This window comes from Pinus tabuliformis, chromosome 6 (genome assembly GCF_031772625.1).
Source record: "Pinus tabuliformis cultivar Carrire ecotype Pingquan chromosome 6, CPIR1, whole genome shotgun sequence".
Taxonomy (NCBI): Eukaryota; Viridiplantae; Streptophyta; class Pinopsida; order Pinales; family Pinaceae; genus Pinus; species Pinus tabuliformis.
Window position 1 is genome coordinate 2,105,576,712 of NC_142292.1, and position 24,614 is coordinate 2,105,601,325.

The following is a 24,614-nucleotide window of genomic DNA, read 5'->3' on the forward strand; positions in this document are numbered from 1 at the left end:
GGCTGGAAGGTTGGCCTGCTGATCATCTCTGTGCAATTTTTGAGCTGAGATGACTAATGGACAGTGGGAGGCCTGCTCATGAGCACTGTGCAATTTCTGAGATGAAAAGTCGGTCGACTGTTTGGGTGGCCAGCATGAGTGTTGATTAAATTACTTGGGGGCAGCACAACTTGAAAGAACTATCTTGGTGATTCTGCACTATTCTAGTTGACATTCGATCAAGTGGAAAGTAGGGTGATGGTCCAGCTATTAGTGAGGATTTTGGTCATTAGAAGTTCAACAAAAATGACTAAGTGTGTGAACAATCGAAAGATGCATAGGTGATCATACGAACACACTCGCATGACTTGATGACAAAACGACCAAACCATCACGACACACATGTTCAATATGATTGACCGACGGTGCAAGCGACAAGCACAACAGTCGTGATTGATCGTTCATGGTCAAGACGACACTTGCGTGACAGTGAATATGACTCCGTGTGTGAGTGCGACAAATTCCTTCATGGCAAACACAAGAAACACATACGAAGCAAAGACTTCGATCATAACCAGAAAACTGTCACAAGCATGACTTAGACATCAACATGCAGAGAATTGAGTGCAATAAACAAGTAATACGAATGTAAATACTCACACGAGCTCACGGAGTGAACCCGAGTGTATACAGTCGTCAAGTGAAATTCTCCAAGGGAGGCTTCGAAACTGGTTCTTGTAGCTGCTACAACAATAAGGAAATGCGACAGAAAAGCTCCGATGAGACATCAGGTAATGTTTTGACTACAAAGACTAGGGGAAGAAAAATGGAAAGAAGAAAGAGCCCAAAATATTGTAGTAAGTCAAGGAAAGGAAAATCCAAGTCTAGATCAGGGATAGTGTGCTGGAAATGTGGGAAGAAAGGACACCTAAAGAAAGACTGCAAGCCTCGGAAGGGAAAAGAAGGAGACACGCAATAAGAAAACAATCATGAAGTGAATGTGATAGGTGATGTGTTGCAAGATGCTTTGATTCTTTCATTAGAAAATATTATTGATGCTTGGGTGGTAGATTTAGGGGCCTAATTCCATGCCACACCTTATAGGAAACATTTTCATGATTATATTCAAAGAGATTTTGAACATGTTCATTTGGGTGATGATAAACGCTCTAAAATCATTGGAATGGGTAAGGTTTTCATAAAATAGTAGAATGGAAACCAATGGTTGTTGAAGGAGGTAAGGAATGTTCCATATCTGAAGAAAAATCTAATTTCAACAACGCAGTTGGGAGGTGAAGGTTGTGTAACTGCTTTTATAGATAAAACCTGGAAGGTCACTAAAGGAGCCCTGGTAATAGAAAAAGGAGAAAATGTTGGTACATTGTATTTATGCAATGGTATTTCTAATTTTGTTAATGATTTAACCTCTACAGGAGCAGATACGACATTGTGGCATCATAGGCTCAGGCACATGAGTGAGAAGGAGATGCAGATTCTTTCAAGAAATTTGTTGCCAGGTTTGAAGCATGTTGATTTAAAATTTTGAGAGAATTGTGTTTATGGAACACAAAAGAGATTCATATTCCTCAGAGTTGGGAAAGAAAAGAAGAGAAAAAAAATAGAGCTTGCGCATACAGATGTATGGGGACCTGTTCAGGTATCATCTCTCAGTGGCTTTCGTTATTATGTTACTTTTATTGATGATGCAACCAGAAAAACCTAGATTTATTTTATTCGAAATAAATCTGATGTTTTTGATACTTTCAAGAAATGGAAAGCTTTGATTAAAAATGAGACAGGGAAAAGGTTGAAGTGTCTCAGACCAGAAAATGGAGGTGAATATTGCAGCAAAGATTTTGATAGGTACTGTTTAGAGAATGGAATTTGCAGAAAGAAGAGAGTTCTAGGAACACCACAAGAAAATGGTGTGTCAGAAAGGATGAACAAGACAATCATGGAGCGTGCAAATTGCATGAGATTTCATGTAGGATTGCCTTAACAATTTTGGGCAGATGTTGTAGATATTGTTGTTTATCTAATAAACAGAGGGCCTTTAAGTTCCTTGGATGGTGGTATTCCAGAGGAGGCATGGACAAGTAAAAAGGTAAACAACTCATTTTTAAATACTTGTGGTTGTGAAGCCTTTGTCCACATTAATAAATAAAATAGAACAAAGCTTGAGACAAAATCAAAGAAATGTACCTTTATTGGATATGGTGTTAATGATTTTGGTTATCGCTTTTATGATTATGAAAAAAACAAAATCATTAGGAGCAAAGATGTCATATTCAATGAAAGTTTTTTGTATAAGGATCAAATGTCGGAAAAGAAACAAGAAAAAGAAATAGAGAATACATAGTGCTTGATGAGATCACAGAAAAAGTGAAGGTGCCTAAAAGTAATAATGATCAACAACCAGAACAACAACAACAAAAAGCACCTCAAACACTTGAACATGGTATTAGAAGATCTACTAGGATAAGTAGACCCCTTGAACGATACTCTCCTTTATTATATTATGTATTGTTGACTGATTCTGGTGAACCAAAATGTTATGAAGAAGCAATGCAGGTAGAAACTAGGAAGAAGTGGGAGCAAGCCATGAAAGAATAGATGGACTTCTTAGTACATATCCATAATTGGGACTTAGTCAGGTTGCCTACAGGTAAAAAACATTGCAGAATAAATGCATTTATAGGTTGAAGGAAGAAGATGAAGGTAGAAAAAGGTATAAATCCAGACTTGTGGTGAAGGGGTTTGCACATAAAAAGGGTATAGACTTTGATAATATATTTTCTCTTATTGTTAAAATGACTTCAATCATAACTACCTTAAGTCTAGTAGCAGCTAAATATTTCCATCTTGAATAGTTAGATGTAAAGACAACCTTTCTCCATGGGGATTTGGAGGAAGAAATATATATGCAATAGGCACAAGGATATGAGGTAAAAGGGAAGGAGAAACTAGTGTGCATGTTGAAGAAGAGCTTGCATGGCATAAAACAGGCTCCAAGGCAGTAGTATCTAAAATTTGACAGATTTATGTTTAAGCAAGGTTATACCAGATGTCACTTTAATCATTGTGTTTATCTCGAAAGAAAAAATGATGGCAACTATATTATATTGTTATTGTATGTAGATGACATTCTTGTTGTAGGTTCTAACATGCATGAAATAAATATGCTCAAAAGAAAATTGGCATACTCATTTGCGATGAAGGATTTTGGCACTGCAAAACAAATCCTTGGTATGAGAATAACTAGAGACAGGAAGAATCGTAAATTAACATTGTCTTAGAATGAGTACATACAAAAGGTGTTGAAAAGATGTAATATGCAAGATGCAAAACGAGTTAGTATACCTTTGGCTAGCCATTTCAAACTAAGTAAGGAGACGTGTCCCAAGACTCAGGAAGAAATGGCTTATATGTCTAAAGTTCTATATGCATCAGTAGTTGGAAGCATAATGTATGAAATGGTCTACATAAGGCCTAATATTCCACATGCAGTGGGATTTGTAAGCAGGTACATGAACAATCCAGGAAACAAACATTGGATGGTGGTGAAGTGGATTCTTGGGTATTTGAGAGATACCACAAATCAAGCATTATGCTTTGGTAGCTCAAACATTTCTCTATAGGGATATGTTGATGTAGATATGGGCGGTGTTAGAGATAACAGGAGGAGAATCACAGGCTACATGTTTATTGTAGTTGGAACAACTGTTAGTTGGGTTTCAAAATTGCAAAGTGTTGTTGCACTCTAAAAAAAGGAAGCAGATTATTGCATCTACAGAGGCTAGTAAAGAAATGATTTTGTTACAAAGGTTTCTAGATGAATTGGGTAAGAAGTAGGAGTTGGGCAGGTTATACAGTGACAGCCAGAGTGCCAGACATCTTTCAAATAACTCTACATTTTATTTGAAGACTAAACATATTCATCTCAAGTACCATTCCATATGGTCAGTGTTGGAAGATGGACAGTTGAAGCTGGAAAATATACACACTAGCCAGAATCCTGCATATATGTTAACAAAAGTTGTAACCAAGGAGAAACAAAGATTCTTCTCGGTTTCAATTGGTCTTCAAGTATGATGATGAAGATGAGAAACAACTAGGTCCAAATTGGAGTCATTGTCTAGCAAATGAAGCAACGGTGGAGTTGTTATAATCAGTCTAAAAGTGGAATATTGTTGGGTGGGGAGCCTATTTATCTTCTTTATTCAAAGGTATCGTCGCAGTGGACTCCATTTCGTAATGTGGTAGAAACGTAGATGTGTATTCTGAGTGAGAAAGAGAGAGGAGATTGTGTGAGAGCGCAGATGGAATTACAACGGATCTGCTGTAGGTTGTATCTCTTCATTTTGATGGATAATATAAAAGGAAATATTGGTTGTTTCTCCATGGATGTAGCCCAAATTGGGTGAACCACGTATATCTGTGTGTCTCTTATTTTATGCATTTCCTTTGTTTATGTTTATGTAATATTTTATGTATTCCATTGCTCTGTAATACATAATTTTCTAACATTAATGATTTGTAAATGGTTCAATGGTTGATTCAATTTTACAGTGATACAGTTAGCTAAATGATTTAGTATTCAGTAATCTAAGATTTGTATGCAGGTTTTATGCGAAGGAAGCAGGTATATATGTAGGTCTTATTAAGAACAATCATGTACATATTCTAAAGTTTAGTTGTTATAGTTGGGACTTATATTCAGTAGTTGGATGCTACAAATATTCAGTGATTCATAATTGCATTTTAGTATTTCAGTTTGGATATATGTTTGGGTTTAATTATTTTTGTGGGTCTAGTATGAAAATTTGGTGAAAAAAGGCATATAGGTTGTTTGGTCATTGTTTTACAGGTGGATCCAGTCTAAACATTCTAAAAAGTGGTCCAAAAGGTGCTGAGGGTTGCAACCTTTAGTGAGGGGATAGGAGCTTCCTTCTGGTAGGAGTTGGTAAATGAGATTAGGGGGTTGTAGCTCCCTTCCAGTGGGTATTGGAGAACGAGTGGAGGTTGTAACCTCCTGCAGGTGTGTGCTTGTGTATTGGTACGAGTATGCACTAGTACTAAATATAATGAATATTTTATAATAAGAAAGAAGATAGAGACAGTGGTAGTGGTGGTTTTCTCCTACATTGGGTTTCCACCTAAAATATTGGTGTTCTATGTGTGTTTCTCATGTGTTGTGATTTATCTATTCTTTAATGCATACTATATGGTTAATGAATTGATAATGCAATGGTTAAATTAACTTACTAATAAATGTTATGATAAATTAAGTAAACTGGATATACAGTGTTTACATTCATTGAAGTTGCGTCCGTACGTTGGTTGCATGAAGAACAATATCATACAAAATTTGAATAAGAAATTGAAAGTTTAAAGTGAATTAAAATATTGATTTACCCCATCCCCCTCTTAGTATTTTTCCTAAAAAATGGAATCAGAAAAGGTCCCTTTGAAGAAGCTTTATTATTGAAAGGGAGATCCATCAAGATGAGAATTCAAGAGGGAATATATTCTATCAGGCCACCTCTTTTTAATGGAACTAAATTTGTATTTAAGAAAATTTGAATGAGATCATATTTGTAGGCACTAGGAGTTGATGTATGTGCAATTTTTGAAGGTGGATATCAATACCCACCCTCCATTCCCATTGATGATGTAGGGAAGAAATAGTATGAGATCAATGCAAAGGTTGTAAATATTATCTTGGGAAGTTTGGCAGAATCTGAGTTTGTGAAATTCATGCAACTGATCACCAAAAAGGAAATATGGGAAATCTTTTCCAAAGCTATGAAGGTGACACTAAGGTAAAAAGTGTTAGACTTCAAACATACAGAATTTAGTATAAGAAACTTACAATGGATGATGATGAAATCATTGCAAGATTTTTCCTTAGAGTAGATGAGATTATTAACTCAATGAAAATTCTTGTTGACGAAATAAAGGATACTACTGTTGTTGAAAATATTGTGAGATTACTAACCCCAAAGTTCGATTCCAAAGTCTTTGCCATTGAATAAATGCAAGATTTGAAGAATATAACTATTGAACAACTCCATGGGACCAGGACAAATTTTGAGATGAGAAAAGGGGGTACACCAGTGTTTTGGAGAATTTGGTATCTACGGATAAATACTAATTCCCTAGATAAGTAGCCATATCTAGAACAACAGTTTAAAGTGTTTTAGCCTTTTCCTATAAGCAATAGATAAGATGAGAAGATGAGAAGACCTACTTGTAGTTCCACTTTCCTCTCGTCTCCTTTGTATCGATCCCATTGCTCCTTCCCATACTTAATATGCTTGAGAAGTACCTGTAAACACAACAGAAAACAAAGAATCAATCAAAGCAAAAGATCTATTGAATATAAGTGAAATGAATTAGATACAATTCACATATATAGGCATTATAAAACAATACAAACATATGGGAGAAAGGTTAAAACACTTTATTGATTAGAAGAAGGAATTACAACCATTGGTGTCTGATTCAAAGCCATTCCTCCAACTTGGATCCCATCCACATCACATCAAAAGCATGACAAACTTGTAGCATTACAATACTTGCTTCAAAGCCAAATCTCATAGCAACATTATCCCCTTACAATTCAACATAATCCTTCCCCTGATCACTTAGATGAGTGGTCAATTTATAGGAATATGAAGGAGGTTTTGTCATAAATGATGGCATTGAATGGCCTTCCATACTTAGAATTAGTTCCATGGAGGAAGGGATGAGAGGATAGGATGCACCTTAACTCATTCCTCATCCATTTTCAAGCTCATAGGAGTTGATAAGTGAGGGAACCTTCTAGATGAATCCAAACGATAATAATGTTCCCCAAACCCTATGTGAATTTCGCTCAATCTCGCCCAGTGTAGGTGAAAGGAAGCCTAAGCACTCTGCAGAGCACCTTGGCATGGACTTAACTACTTTGCAGCACACCCTTACATGGGCCTACTTGCACTGGTCCCTCTAGAGGCTATTTTTTGATGTCTTCAAGTCATGAAACTATCTTAGAAGGAAGCATTCAAAGGGGTGACTTGTTTAGGGCATGTAGCAACTGAAATTAGGGTTTGATGAGCCCTAAAACATTGATTTGGATGATGGGGTTGATGTGCCCAAATGGATCTATAATAATCAAGTGTTAGAGAATCATCATTCAAAGCCACAAAGAAAGGGAAATAAAAGGAAAAGCCTAAGGAAACAGGTCACATTTCAGATGAAGAAGAAGTGAATTCTGTGAAGAAGCTCCAAGTAGGATCTGGCGTGTTCAAAGGTAAGTTCCCATTTAAATGTTTCTCCTATGGAAGAGTAGGTCACTATGTCACTAAGTGTCCTTATAAATAAAATCACGAAAATAATGTTTCAAAGAAGAATGTTAAAAGAGGTTTTACTAGCAAGAAAAGTTTCTATACTCATGAAGATAGTGAATATTCTTCCAATAATGAGGACGATGCATCAAATCAATATTTTCAATTACTTATGGATTTAAAAGAAAAATGTGTAGATAAGTTTGATGATGATGAATTTATGGATGATGTTAGCGCTTGAAATTTCACCTCAGGCTGAGAAAGGTAAACCTCAAGGGAACATCAAACCATTTAGCCTCGTAGCTAGCCCTACGGGGCAGGAGAAGGCTCTCTCCGGTCTATCTCGGTAAAATCTTCAATAGAATGAGATGACCAATAGGGTAACACTGATTTTAGGCTAGTAAACTGATCAAAAAGGTTGATTTGGGGTTTTTAGGGTTTTTGGTGGAAAATTGGGGAAATGGCAATTTTGGGTGCGGGGATTGGACACAGTTTCTGCAGGGGGTTCTTTGGGGCGAGATAGGAGACAATATTGATGCCTTTGATTGAGGTGGATGGTCAGGAATGACAGGTGAGGAGCTAAAGAGAGCAAACAATAACTTTGAATTCCCTTTAGACAGAAGAAAACATTGAAATTAAACAAACTTAAAAACAGAGCATGGCAAGCATGAATTCTTACTTTAACACTTCATTTTTTTAATGTGCAGAAGTAAAAGAAAGGAAATGAGTCACATAACAAGCTTAAAAGTACATTGAGAAACACACCATCAACACATGAGTCCACAAGAATCCCAAAGAGGACTGCAAAACCCTGGTCTTCCTTAGCCAAAAATTGCAGAGATACAGTGAATAATACAATGATAGCTTATCCCTCAAGATTCCAACCTTCCAACCCCTGAAAATGATTAAGAAAATACATAATATAGGCAATCCAACCTCTTCCCTTGCCTCTAGGGGTCGAGCTCATCCTTTTAGGAGCTGTTTCAACTAATTCTAAACTGAGCACTAAAATCTAGCCAGTCAAAACAACTTGCCTCTATAAGCTAGGAAACCAATTCATTCATTTAATTTTCACCATTTTCATGAATGAATCTTCTAGAAGAGGTACATAAGAGTAAAAGTATCATAAAAGTACAATAATTACATCAAAGAGCCTAATAATCCACCCCAAAAAGTCAAACAGGGTCAAATCTGCGTTTTCTGGGCTGTACAGTGCATTTTTGGAAATTCTGCCTGACGGGTCGCGCGCCTCTGCTTGACGGGTCGCGCGCCTTTGGGACCACGTTTGCGGCACTTGCAGGTGTCCCAATTGGGCAAGAGTAGGCTTGTTGGAAAGGTCTGTGAGTCTAATTTCCAACCTAACTGGAATTTATGAATTTGGAGTTCATTTGCCCTGTCAAAAATCAAATCTCCCAAGACTGCTTTCTGCAATTCAAAAAAGTGGCAGAAAGTCACTTTTTGCTAGTTTTTTGACTTTCTGGACGCCCAAAACTTCACCAAATCTCAAGTCCATCCATGAGCATGTGTAACTTTGCATGAAAAATCTGGAAATGCTGAGTTTTTGCCAAATGTATTTGCCATGATGAAGGGTCGCGCGGGGGGTGAGACCCGTTAATGGGAAAAACCTGCAAATTGCATAAAAAATTCACAAATGACAAAATTTTCTCCAAATTTCTTGAAATTTGGGTTGGGAGTCCCCAATAAAGTACCATGCTTAGTCAAAGAGGCTTTGGCCAAAATTTGGAGTGGATCGGGCGTTTTCCTTTGTTTTTGTGCTTTGGCCAACCGTCCTTGGAGCACCTTCGTTCTCGCCGGTATTTTTGACATTTCTTTAAAACCATGACACCTGTGAAAAATGTGAAGGAGGTTTTTCTTCCTTGGCATGTTGTGGACAAAAACCTCTCTCAGTTTTCCAAAATTCATCTTTTATTGCTCTGGAACATCATTTGAGTGCGACTTGTCCCGATGTGTGAAACAAGGAATTTTGTCGAAATGGAGCGAAATGAAGGGGATAGGGGGCTTCTAAATTCTTGGGGAAATTTTTGGGAGTGGGGAGGGATGTTAGGAAGTAGGGGAAAGTGGAATCTCAGAGATTGAGCAAGGGGAAGGGGTCCAAAAGGGCAAAACACAGGCCAAACCTAGAAAATTGCCAGGTTGTAGCTAGAAACTAGGGTTTGTGCAAAAATGAGGAATTTGGGGGATCTCAGTGATGGGAAGCATTTGGTAAGGTACTTTAAGGATAGAGGAAGGTGTATGAACATCTGGATACAATTTTTGCCGATTATTTGACCGTCCAAGAAAAATTGCCTTCAAAACCCTAGGAGAGGGAAATGACCTTAAGGCGCAACTGAAGCATGAATAAGCTGTAGAATGACCCTATGGAACTTGACATGATGATGAAAACCCTCTGAATGATGATAGACTCAGCTAAATGGTGACATGAATTGGCATTTTGACAACTTTAAGCCCAAAAGAACAATGGAGACTTTTACTTGCAAATGAAGACCTTTAAAAATACAATCATGATCTTCTTGAACTGTAGCAAGCAATAATTTTTCATGATGGAGGGCCTACCTTGCAAAATTTGGCAATTTGTGGCTCCTTGGTGAATTTTCAGGCAGTTTTACAAAGAGGGCGCTGACGGGTCGCGAGCCTCACCCAACGGGTCGCGCGCCTCTAACGGGTCGCGCCCGTTATAATTTTGCACTGGCGGAGGGTGCCTGACGGGTCGCGCGCCTCTGACGGGTCGCGCGCCTGTCAAGATCACAAATTTCACTCAAACTGTCTTGCAATCAGTTGCTCTATCACTTGGATGCATAATGAGGCTTGATAGAGGGAGATTAGGGCTTTTATAGCCTTGTTTGAATTAATTTCATGTCACAACCCACATGGTTTCCTTTTATCCTGAAATTGGTTGATTTGATGCTTTTCTTTGATAATTTTTGTAGGGACAGCATCTGAGGGATCTTGGCAAGGGAGCCAGGGTTACATGCTGTCTCTGGAAGTTTTTTGAAATTTCATCACTTTTTACAAAAATTTGAAAAATGACCTTGGCTTTAAAAACAAAGTTTTTAAATCCAAGGTGAAAATTAACTGTACAAGATAAAAATATTGAAGAAATATCTTTACAATCATCCCTCTGGCTTGCCGAGCACTTATTGGCCTTCAAAAACATGACCTTGTAGACATTTTTGACCAAAACCCTAGACCTAGGAAATTGACCTCAAGACAAGACAAGACAAGCTTTGAAAGAGCTTAATGACTGAAATGACCTGATACAAAAATGCCAAGAGGGGAAAAATATACCATCTCCTCCATCAGGGTTATGGCATGCCTAATGGGATGCAAAAATTGACACTAATGAGACACCTACTAATGCAAATGCAAAGAGCTTTGATCACTGATGGAGGGCTCAAGACCGACTCTAACATTGGCTCCAATGGGGATGGTAGCTCCTTGGAGGTGCCAAGAACCGCAGATCTCTGTAAGAGCTAGACAGTGCCTTTATTCATTGGGCAATGGAGTCAAAAACTCAAGCTGAAATGCATGACTGAAAAAACGATGACTTGACAACACAAATTGACTCTCACTCAACTAAAACAAAAACTTACAAAGCTTATTGAAGGGCAGCAGTCCATCAAGATTTGAAATCATGATGACAACCACCTGTGTTTCTTACAAAACAATATACCATCAAACTATTTCAAAATGCCAATGCAACCAATCAAGAAGATGGCTTCTTGACTGATTCTTCCTATCAGAACTTCTGGTCAACATTACAGACCTATCACTGGGCATCCAAAAACATAGTTGACCATATTCTCCTTCATCACTGAATACTGCAATAATCACCTTCACTGTTGACTACAACAAGGCTGCCATTGGATCTTGAAAAACATGAAGTTTTGCCACTGCCACCTCGTGCTGAAAGATCAAGGTGTCCTTTGTTTCAAATTCTGATATGCCTTCCTCATGTGCTTCGGTAAAAGTATGTTCACGGGCTTCAAAAAATTCTGAACAAGTAGATGAGCAGATCTCTTCTTGGAAAAACATTTCAGCACATGAAAGATATGAAGAATCTAAAAGGTAATCCTGTATGTTTTGTTCTTCTGTGGTGTGAATGTGCTGTAGGTCATTTGTATATGACATGAGGGCCAGGTTATCATGTTCCTTATTACATTCATCAATCATAAGAGAAGAAACTTCAGATGGTCCTTGAAGCACAAGATGATCATTTATATCGTCTACCACAAATTCATGCAGAAATTTTTTTTCACTTGCTTGAGCAAAGATCTCACCTTGTTGTTCATGAGCTGACTGAATGACCTCCTCATGAAGATCTAGTTCCGGTGAGGTGGGAGCACTTAGATTTGTAACTTCGTTTTCTTCATGCCAGCTGATCTCAACAGTCGAGTTCTTCTTTATAGGATTCAACACAAGGTATTCTTGGTCACCATGATCTAAATTTTGATCTGAAATAGCTGAGTTGACTGCATTACATTCTAAAATTGAATCTTGGCTACCCTGCACGCTTTCCTCTTCTGTGGGAAAATCTGAAACAAGCTCTTCTCTTTCATCAATTACAGCCATATGGCCATCTTCAACCTGCTGATCTTGACAAGTATCCTCTAAGATTTCTATGTGCTGCTGAAACGGATTTTCATATAGAGCCTCCATGATCTCAACATCCATAAAATTATCATCTTCATAATATTTCTCAAGGCTTTCAATAAAACTATAAGCATGCTTGCAACAATCATGAACCAAATTTAATGATGGATAAGAGTCCTTATATCGTTCAATGAACATAGCATGAAAATCCTTTAAACAGTAAATACAAGCAGGCGGCAAACTTTCATACCATGATTGGGCTTTACCTTCCAAAGTGGCCAAGAATATCTTCATCAAGCAATCTTCAGGAAAATCCACCTTCAACTTGTGAATATGCATATGAAATCTAACTAGATGTAAAGCAGCATCCTTCTTACCATCATCATTAAATATAGGCAGATTCCTTAACCAATCTACCTTTGGAATTTTATTTGGAAAACCAGGGATGTGATCTTGGCTCAAGGGAGCGTATCTTCTTGCAATCCGATCCATCTTGAAAATATCAAAGCTACTGATCTTCCTGCAGTGAAGTCACCATGAAGCATTGATCTCTGGAGTTTTCAATGAAGGAGTCGCCAGTGAATGATTTCAGCCTTGTCAGTGTCTGATCGTTGTCCACTATCAACAATCAGATCTGAACTTGATACATGTGCTGGGGTAAAATGCAAATGAAGTGCTGTATTCACAAGCTCACGGAGATTGACTGAAGCAGCGTTTATCTACTTCCGCTTATGCAAAGCAAAAGCGTTTCGAAGGCTACCTGGCATAACTTCAGGCTCCGTCTAAGACTTATGAGACAAACACATCAACCACAAACAAGTTTATTCTCCCCAGTATGGTCGCCAATATGTTAGCGCTTGAAATTTCACCTCAGGCTAAGAAAGGTAAACCTCAAGGCAACATCAAACCATTTAGCCTCGTAGCTAGCCCTACGGGGCAGGAGAAGGCTCTCGCCGGTCTATCTCGGTAAAATCTTCAATAGAATGAGATGACCAATAGGGTAACACTGATTTTAGGCTAGTAAACTGATAAAAAAGGTTGATTTGGGGTTTTTAGGGTTTTTGGTGGAAAATTGGGGAAATGGCAATTTTGGGTGCGGGGATTGGACACAGTTTCTGCAGGGGGTTCTTTGGGGCGAGATAGGAGACAGTATTGATGCCTTTGATTGAGGTGGATGGTCGGGAATGACAGGTGAGGAGCTAAAGAGAGAAAACAATAACTTTGAATTCCCTTTAGACAGAAGAAAACATTGAAATTAAACAAACTTAAAAGCAGAGCATGGCAAGCATGAATTCTTACTTTAACACTTCATTTGTTTAATGTGCAGAAGTAAAAGAAAGGAAATGAGTCACATAACAAGCTTACAAGTACATTGAGAAACACACCATCAACACATGAGTCCACAAGAATCCCAAAGAGGACTGCAAAACCCTGGTCTTCCGTAGCCAAAAATTTGCAGAGATACAGTGAATAATACAATGATAGCTTATCCCTCAAGAGTCCAACCTTCCAACCCCTGAAAATGATTAAGAAAATACATAATATAGGCAAGCCAACCTCTTCCCTTGCCTCTAGGGGTCGAGCTCATCCTTCTAGGAGTTGTTTCAACTAATTCTAAACTGAGCAATAAAATCTAGGCAGTCAAAACAACTTGCCTCTATAAGCTAGGAAACCAATTCATTCATTTTATTTTCACCCTTTTCATGAATGAATCTTCTAGAAGAGGTACATAAGAGTAAAAGTGTCATAAAAGTACAATAATTACATCAAAGAGCCTAATAATCCACCCCAAAAAGTCAAACAGGGTCAAATCTGCGTTTTCTAGGCTGTACAGTGCATTTTTGGAAATTCTGCCTGACGGGTCACGCGCCTCTGCCTGACCCGTCGCGCACCTTTGGGACCACGTTTGGGGCACTTGCAGGTGTCCAAATTGGGGAAGAGTAGGCTTGTTGGAAAATTCTGTGAGTCTACTTTCCAACCTAACTGGAATTTCTGAATTTGGAGTTCATTTGCCCTGTCAAAAATCAAATCTCCCAAGACTGCTTTCTGCAATTCAAAAAAGTGGCAGAAAGTCATTTTTTGCTAGTTTTTTGACTTTCTGGAGGCCCAAAACTTCACCAAATCTCAAGTCCATCCATGAGAATGTGTAACTTTGCATGAAAAATCTAGAAATGCTGAGTTTTTGACAAATGGATTTGCCATGATGAAGGGTCGCGCGGGGGGTGAGACCCGTTAATGGGAAAAACCTGCAAATTGCATAAAAAATTCACAAATGACAAAATTTTCTCCAAATTTCTTGAAGTTTGGGCTGGGAGTCCCCAATCAAGTACCATGCTCAGTCAAATAGGTTTTGGCCAAAATTTGGAGTGGATCGGGCGTTTTCCTTCGTTTTTGTGCTTTGGCCAACCGTCCTTGGAGCACCTTCGTTCTCGCCGGTAGTTTTGACATTTCTTTAAAACCATGACACCTGTGAAAAACGTGAAGGAGGTTTTTCTTCCTTGGCATGTTGTGGACAAAAACCTCTCTCATTTTTCCAAAATTCATCTTTTATTGCTCTGGAACATCATTTGAGTGCGACTTGTCCCGATGTGTGAAACAAGGAATTTTGTCGAAATGGAGCGAAATGAAGGGTATAGGGGGCTTCTAAATTCTTGGGGAAATTTTTGGGAGTGGGGAGGGATGTTAGGAAGTAGGGGAAAGTGGAATCTCAGAGATTGAGCGAGGGGAAGGGGCCCAAAAGGGCAAAACACAGGCCAAACCTAGAAAATTGCCAGGTTGTAGCTAGAAACTAGGGTTTGTGCAAAAATGAGGAATTTGGGGGATCTCAGTGATGGGAAGCATTTGGTAAGGTACTTTAAGGATAGGGGAAGGTGTATGAACATCTGGATACAAGTTTTGCCGATTATTTGACCGTCCAAGAGAAATTGCCTTCAAAATCCTAGGAGAGGGAAATGACCTTGCCTAGGTGCAACTGAAGCATGAATAAGCTGTAGAATGACCCTATGGAACTTGACATGATGATGACAACCCTCTGAATGATGATAGACTCAGCTAAATGGTGACATGAATTGGCATTTTGACAACTTTAAGCCCAAAAGCACAATGGAGACTTCTACTTGCAAATGAAGACCTTTAAAAATACAATCATGATCTTCTTGAACTGTAGCAAGCAATAATTTTTCATGATGGAGGGCCTACCTTGCAAAATTTGGCAATTTGTGGCTCCTTGGTGAATTTTCAGGCGGTTTTACAAAGAGGGCGCTGACGGGTCGCGCGCCTCACCCAACGGGTCGCGCGCCTCTGACGGGTCGCGCCCGTTATAATTTTGCACTGGCGAAGGGTGCCTAATGGGTCGCGCACCTCTGACAGGTCGCGTGCCTGGTCTGACGGGTCGCGCGCCTGTCAAGCTCACAAATTTCACTCAAACTGTCTTGCAATCAGTTGCTCTATCACTTGGATGCATAATGAGGCTTGATAGAGGGAGATTAGGGCTTTTATAGCCTTGTTTGAATTAATTTCATGTCACAACCCACATGGTTTCCTTTTATCCTGAAATTGGTTGATTTGATGCTTTTCTTTGATAATTTTTGCAGGGACAACATCTGAGGGATCTTGGCAAGGGAGCCAGGGTTACATGCTGTCTCTGGAAGTTTTTTGAAATTTCATCACTTTTTACAAAATTTTGAAAAATGACCTTGGCTTTAAAAACAGAGTTTTTAAATCCAAGGTGAAAATTAACTGTACAAGATAAAAATATCGAAGAAATATCTTTACAATCATCCCTCTAGCTTGCTGAGCACTTATTGGCCTTCAAAAACATGACCTTGTAGACATTTTTGACCAAAACCCTAGACCTAGGAAATTGACCTCAAGACAAGACAAGACAAGCTTTGAAAGAGCTTAATGACTGAAATGACCTGATACAACAATGCCAAGAGGGGAAAAATATACCAGCTCCTCCATCAGGGTTATGGCATGCCTAATGGGATGCAAAAATTGACACTGATGAGACACCTACTAATGCAAATGCAAAGAGCTTTGATCGCTGATGGAGGGCTCAAGACCGACTCTAACAGATGCTATAGAAGTCAATATGCATAAATAAAACACCCTTGTTGAAGAGATGACTAAGTTTAATATTTGCCTAGAAGAGGCTAGGTTAATAGAAGAAAATTTTAAGAAACAAGTCAAAGAAAGAGAGAATTTCTATGAAACCTTAGAACTTGAAATTGTGGGTCTAAGAAAGGAACTTGAGAAAAAAAATCTCTAAATCTTATATTTGCTAATGGATGTGAAACTTTAGAAGAGATCATTAAAGTGAAACATTCTCCACTAATCAATACAGGCCTCGGCTAAAATCCAAATCAAAATGGTGAAATTTTATAATCAATTAAATCTTCTTAAACATGTACAAAACGCTACGTCAATGCAGTAAAAACAAGAAATCACTACACTCGACAAAAGAATGAAGGATCAAACTATTCTCAGGCATAACAACAATTCCATGAACAAAGGGAAACCTACTCAAAAAGGTATTATACCCCTAGGTATTCTTAATTAAATGGTCAATGCTTCACTTGTCACAAATTTGGTCAGAAACTAGTTCAATGTGTTTCTAATAAATCTATTATGACTAGAGAAGCAAGAAAAAAACATAATGCAATCAAGATAAAGAAATATTCTTATAATGATTTCTACCTCTTTAGAATGAAATTGAATTTTCTATTTTCAATAACTTTGGTCGTGAAGAAACTGAATGTAGAAGCAGGATGAAATCATCTTATCAGCATGAATAAATGGCAATACCCTCCAAGGTATGGAAAAAGGAAATTACCGCTTTTGAAAAATGTGGTCAAACATTGTATGCAGGAGATCAAGAGAATCCATGGTACATTGACATCAGGTGTTCAAAGCATATGATAGGTGACAGAGATAAGTTTGTTTCATTTAATGAAATTAAGAAAGAAAAGAATGTGACTTTTGGTAATAACTCACCTGCCACTATTAAAGGAAAAGGATCTGTATTTTTAAAAGAAAAAGTAAGGTTGAGAATATTTTATTTGTTGGTGCGTTAAGACATAACTTTTTGAGTGTTAGTCAAATGTGCAATTAGGGACATGAAGTTGTTTTCATATTGAAGAATTGTGTGGTAAGAAATTTGCATACAAGTAAGATCATAGTCAAAGGAACCAGAACTACAGGCAATGTTTATATCCTAGAAGGTGAGAAAGAGCACTGCTTTTTGAGAAAATTTGAAGAAAGTTGGCTTTGGAACAAGAGATTGGGACACCTTGATTTTTCTCAAATATACAAATCAAGGAAGATGGGAGTAGTTCATGATGTGCCCAATATTTCTCCACCTGAAAATCACATTTGCAAATCATGTCAATTTGGTAAGAAATTCAGAGTTCAGAATAAATCTAAAGAAGGTAATTCAAGTAAAACCCTTGAAATTTTTCACATTGATATATGTGGACCTATTAGAAATAAGTCTCATCGTGGTGAACAATACTTCATGTTATTGATTGATGACTTTACAAGAATGTGTTAGGTTGGTTTACTAAAGTATAAAGATTACACATTTGAAAAGTTTAAAATGTTCAAGGCTTTTATAGAAAATGAATTAGATCTAAAATCAAATGTCTTAGATCTGGTAGAGGAGGAGAGTTTATATCAAATGAATTTTTCAAATTTTTTGAACAACATGGCATAAAAAGAGAGATTTCCATAGCTAAAACTCCTCAACAAAATGGATTGGTAGAAAGAATGAATAGAATATCTCAACAAATGGCATATGTCATGCTTGATGAATTAGGAACACCTCACACCATCTGGGGAGAAGTAGCACATAAGTCGTGGATATAATCAACAAGGTTCATGTTCAAGTAAACAATGATAAACTCCATATGGACTCTGGTATGGTAAGACTACAATTGTCAAACACTTTAGAATCTTTGGAAGCAAATGTTTCATAAAGCAAAATGATGTTAAGCTTGGAAAATTTGAATCCAGAGCTGATGAAGGAGTCCTTCTTGGATACTCTTCCAGAAGCAAAGGATATAAATGTTATAATAAAAGAATTCAAAATATTGTTGAAAGTATAGGTGATGTGATTGATGAAGCATCCACGGGTACCAAAAAGGAAGCACAAGCAGATGATGAACCTATCCCTACTAAAATCCAATAAGTTGTAGGAGAAGAAAGAGAAACATCAGAAGAAGGAAATGAAAATACATGTATGGTAGAAAAGACCCCATCAAGGTATGTTCAGAAAAATCATCCTGAATCTTCAATTCTAGGTCATAAGGAAGCAAGAATACAAACTATAATAACTTTTGTTGGATCATCTAGTCGCTTAGCCTTATTATCCACAAATGAACCTCAAAATGTGAATCAAGAAAGAAAATATGAATTTTAGGGTAAGGAAATGCATGAAGAACTTAATTAAATAGTAAAGAACCATACATGGGAATTGGTACCAAGGCCTCATAATAAAAATGTAATTGGGACAAAATGGATGTTTAAGAATAAACTGAACGAAAATGGAGATGTAATTTGAAACAAAGAAATACTTGTATGCAAATTCTATGCTCATCAGGAAGGGATAAACTTTCAAGATATATTTGAACCTGTAGCTAGACTTGAAGCCATAAGAATGTTTCTTGCATTTCCCAACTTTGGTAATTTTAAAGTATATCAAATGGGTGTTAAATCTTCATTTTTAAATGTATGCCTTGAAGAAGAAGTTTATATTGAGAAATATGAATGATTCATACTTGGAAATGAGAACAATATTGTTTGCAAACTTAATAAGGCATTATATGGTTTAAAACAGGCTCCTCATGCATGGTATTATCGTCTTGACAGGTATCTTTAGCAACAAGGATTCAAGAAAGGATCTGGAGACAACAATTTATATATAAAATATGACAAGGACAAATTTTTGGTGGTAGTGGTTTATGTTGATGACATCCTATTTGAAATAATATTGAGTCTATGAGTCAAGGATTTTCTTCAGATGTGCAGTAGGAATTTGAAATGTCATTACTTGATGAGCTCACATATTTTCTTGGTCTTCAAGTTCATCAAACTAAAGATGGTATCTTTCTTTCTCAAACCAAGTATCTCAAGTAGATTATGAAGAAGTATGGAATGGAAGACTATAAACTTGTACTCACACCAATGGAAACAAGATGCAATCTCAGTCAAAATGATGATTCTCCTTCAATTAATCAACTTGAATATAGATCTATGATCAACAACTTGCTTTATCTTACCAGTACAAGACTAAACATTATGCATGTTATTGGGATAATTGGATGATTCCAAGCAAATCCCAAAGAAATCCATATCAAAGCAGTCAAGAGAATATTCAAGTATCTTCAAGGCACTCAATATTTTGGTCTATGGTATCCCAAAAACACAGATTTTACACTTCATGCTTACACAGATGTAGATTGGGCAGGTAATGTTGATGACCACAAAATTACTAGTGGAGGATATTTTATTTGGTACCTCACTTAGTTTCCTGGTTCAGTAAGAAACAAAGTTCTATTTCCTTATAAACTGCTGAAGAAAAATATGTTGTTACTGCCTCTTGTTGTACTCAAATTATATGGTTGATTAAAACATTTCAAGATATTCAAGTCACATATCCTCAACCTATACCTATTCTTTGTGACAATATTAGTGCTATAATTATCTCTCAAAATCTTGTCATGCACTAAAAAACCAAGCACGTCCTAATTAAATACCATTTTCTTAGAGAGAAAATTCTTGAGAAAAACGTCATGTTGGAATATGTTCCCTCAAAGGAACATGTTGCAGATATATTTTTCAAGTCCCTTTCACGTGATTCCTTTGAATATCTCAGAAAGAAAGTAGGAATGACTCCATCTTCACTCTCTGAATTGTTCTAATGGTATGTATTGTTTAGGGGGAGTTGGGGCTACAAACATCAGCATTTTACTTTCTATATGCATATTTCATGAAATACAACCATGTGTATACATGGGTTTTTATCTAGATAGTTGCGTATGATTCTCAATAATGAAAAATAAGTGGCACTCATTTAGTGGGAGCTTCTCATATGCTTCCATCAGTTTATTTTTTGGCATTTATTTGTTACAGTCTATTGATTCATGATAAGTTTATAATTTGTTACAAGATATTATAACTTGTTGCTGATGAAATGGCTATTTGGTGCATTTGTTGATTGAGGAGATGGATATGATCGGATATGATTAGAACGGGTTTAAGGAGAGCATATTCTATGCTTCTATGGTCCATGATATATATTGTTGGAATTATGATTCCTTGAGCACTCCTTGTTGCATGATGGTTTTATGATGAATACATATCACTGTTTCTCTATGATTGTTACTGTTGTTACTACCGAATATACTTATTTTTTTGTCATTATGTCAGAATTCTTGGGTTATTTATGTTACAGTTACATTATTGATTGCTGATATTTCTTAATACAATGGATGGAGAAATTGTTGCTACACCGCCTTACTTACTCAACTTATTGATGATGAGGATGTTCATGATTCTCTGTTGCTATTGTTAGATGTTTATGTTGCATATTCTTATATGGTGCATAGTGGTTGTTGATGACTATCATGGTATTTCTTAAGGTTCAAATTTTTGGTTCTAAGTTTCATAAATGTCTCTTGCTATAAAGGTCATGTAAAGACCCATGTTGTAAAACATTGTAAAATTTAGTCATATATGGATTATTGGGATCAAGTCATGTCATGTATGTAATCCCATTTTGGAACATTGATGTAAAATTTGGGTCCAATATGTAAACCCAATATGCTGGGTGATTGATGTAATCATGGGAGAATAGATTCATTGGTGATAGGAAAGGTCATATTTGTTTGGGTCATAAAGATTTGTACATTTACTTGAATATTTTTATAAAGTCCAGCATATGCTGAAAGGAGCATATCATACTTGCCATATTGAGCACTACAAGGCTAGTACTTCATTCAGCTTGGTTAAACCCTTTTCCCTTGATGTCAAAGGGGGATAGAAGCTTGGTGTTTGGATAAAGGTTTTTTGAAATAAGACTTGGTATTTTCAGGTGTGTTTATATATGTTTGTAGGTGGTGTCCAAACACCAAAGTGGTTTCTATCATGTCCAAATGGAGAGATTGTTTACATTATGGACAATGTGTTCTTCTTGATCGAAACATTATTAATAAAGATGTAATTGATGTCAACATTAATGACTGAGTTTCTATATATGCAATGGACATAGAAATGGTAGTTTAATGACAAACAGTTGATAAAAGTGAAGTTTGGTCAAGTATACATGAATCCTATGAAGAAGGGTTGCGTACATGCACAAGTCTTGTAGGTAAAAGTCATGTACATAATCTAAACCATGGTAATCTATATACCAAGGGTCATTACCATGGTATTATCCCATGGTAATGGTTGCGGAAATGTTTATTTGATCCTGTCAAAGAATACTAACAACATTACCAAGGGATTTATCTAAGGTATTATCCAAGGAAAAAGCAATATAAGGAGATGGAAAGCAAGGTGTTAAGTGTGCAAGTAATGAATTATTGATGAATTATTCGATCTAAAACAAGTGTTGAGATTCATACGTGGGTGTGGTGCATGGTAAACATGTATATACATTGATCTATCTTGTATAAGGTGCATATATGTACTATGGTTTGTATTTCTTTTTAATGATGTCATTTGATCAATTCTATTTTATTTCTTGATGTATGTCAATGATGTATCTATCATGATGATCTGTTCCTGACATTGTGGATTGGGTAGATTTCATTGTGAACTGAAATATTGATCCGTTTTAATGGTACAAAAGAATGACTTGGTATGATTCAATGATCTATAAATGGTTGAGTGGTTGATTTAGTGTTACAATGATCTAGTTAGCTAAATGATTTAGCATTCAATAATCTGAGATCTGTATGCAGGTTTTATGCAGAGGAAGCGGGTATATACACAGGTTCTAGTACGAATATTCACGTACATATTCTAAAGTTTAGTTGTTCTGGTTCGAATATGTATTCATTAGTTGGATGCTTTAGAGATTGAATTGATTTACATAGATTTAATGATTCATAATTTTATTTCAGTGTTTTAGTTTGGATATTGGTTTGGGCTCAATTGTTTATGTTTGTCAAGTATGAAAATGTGAGGAAAAGAGGCCTACAGGGTGGCCTACAAGTTGTTTGATGATTGTTTGACAGGTGGATCCAGTTTGAAACATTATGAAATGTGGTCCACAAGGTGCTTAGAGTTGTAGCCTTCAGTGAGGGTGTAGGATCTTCCTTCTGGTAGGAGCCGATAAACAATATTAGGGGCTTGTAGCTCCCTTCTAGTGGGTATTAGAGAATGAGTGGAGGTTGTAGCCTCTTGCAGGTGGGTGTATGCTTAGCGATAAGAGTTTGCACTAGTACTAAATGTAAAATATTTTATAATAAGAAATAATATAGAGACAACGACAACAATGGTTTTTCCACATTGTGTTTAAACCTAAAATCTTGGTGTTCTATGTGTGTTGATCATGTGATGTGACTTATATGTTCTTTAATGCATATTGGATGGTTAATGAATTTAATGCAATGATTAAATTAGATATATGTTGTTTACATTCACTGAAGTCACGTACATACGTTGGTTGCATGAAGAACAGTAGCGTACAAAATTCTAAAAAAGAAATTGAAAGTTTGAAGTGAATTAAAATATTGAATCACCCTGCCCTGAGCATTTTTCCTAACAAAGGAGTGTTTCAAGAATTACTAATAATAAGAGCTCATCACTAGGTAAATTGCAAACCATCTTCTTTATTTATGTTCATGGTATTTTTTTATTTTTTATTTTTATTTCGATGGCATCTTTAATTATTTAGTTGGAGTAGTGGTGATATTTAAAGAAGATTATTTTTTGTCAAATCATATATAATGTCTAGTGTTTCAGTAGTTTTCAACATCGATGAATTTTTCGATGAAAGCATGACTAACTATATTCACAATGTATTCCTTAACAAAGTCACCAATTTAATGAGAACTTTTTAGAGTTCTTATTATTCTATAGGTCATCTTTAATTGTTGTTTTAAACTAAATTTTTAAAAGTGGTGTTACTAGTAGCACCTCACTTTGAGGAGTATTAAAACTAAAACTCTAACAACTAATAACATTGTGGAAAATTAACCCTCAAATCAAAAAGTGATGACTCCAATAATACTAGTTTTCTTTTTGGATTAAAATTTACTATTTAATTGAAATGGCAGGCTTAGCATTGAATTTGATTACAAATCAAAATGTTAAAATAATCTCTTAGTTATAACCTTGAAAAATTGTTTGTTAATTTTATTTTTCTAATTTACATTGAAAATAGAAAAAAAGGAGAAACAACTCCATACATGAGTTGAAAAAAGGGAAAAAGGAAGCACCTTTAAAAAGAAATTCCATGCAACAAATTTAAAAAATAGAAAAAAATGATTTTTTATAAAGGGGAATATATATATATATATATATATATATATATATATATATATATATATATATATATATATATATATATATATATATATATATATATATATATATATATATATATATATATATATATATATAAGGTCATGGTCAAGATAGACACCATGAAATTATTGTATGAGATCTATTTGTTTGTGGGATAAGGGGCTCACATCCATGAAGCAATTTGACTACTAAAGTCCATAGATATGTATATACTCTATGTCTCTTTAGATTTGAATCAATAACTGTTTAGAAGGAAAAACACACACACACACACACATATATGCCTCCAAAAAAAATAGAAAATGATGAGGATGATAATCTAAGAAAAACATGTTTAAAAAAAGAATAAAAAAATTTAAGAAAATAGTGTGAGCAAGGGAGGCAAGTGGGGAATGTGATTCTCTAAATCATGCCCCACCATATTTTCATCCAATAATTTTTCCACTACCAACCATCCATCCCTCTCACCCTACTCCCAATGCCCACCCAACCACCAGTCCACTCGTTTCTCATCCTTCCCTTTCCATTGTGTCCCACTCAAGCTCTCTACATCCCTCCCTTCTCTCAATGCCTACAAACTACCTAACAAGTGATGAGTTCCAAACATATTGCTTTTTTGGAAATTTATGGGGGAAAGGGAGGGAGGGAGGGGAAGGGAGATACAACCTTGGGAACGTGGGGAGAAGGATGGGAAATGGGAAAACCTATGGATATGTGGGTGTAATGTTGGAGAAAAATTCCAAGAATGGTACCCCTTTCCTTGTATATACCCCATTTTTGGTTTTTTTAGGAACTTTTTTTTTTAATTTCTTTTTCTTATCATTTAAATTTGTTTCTTTATTTTATTTTAATTTTTATATTCTTAATTATATTTTTGGGAATATCTACTTTATTATTTTTTAATGTTTTCTCTTTTCTGAAATATTCATGTTGTTTGATTTATTTATTTTAATTTTTGGTATACAATTTATTTTTAAAAAATGCTTCCTTTTCTTTTTCTCTTTTTACTTCTATATAAAATATTTTTTTAAAGAAAAAAATAAAATTAATTAATAAATAAGTTTTCAATTTGAGAGATGGCTTTAATTTTTATTTTGCAATGGGATCCACTTTCAAATCCACAATTTCACTTAAATAGTAATTTTCACTCTAAAAACACAAGCC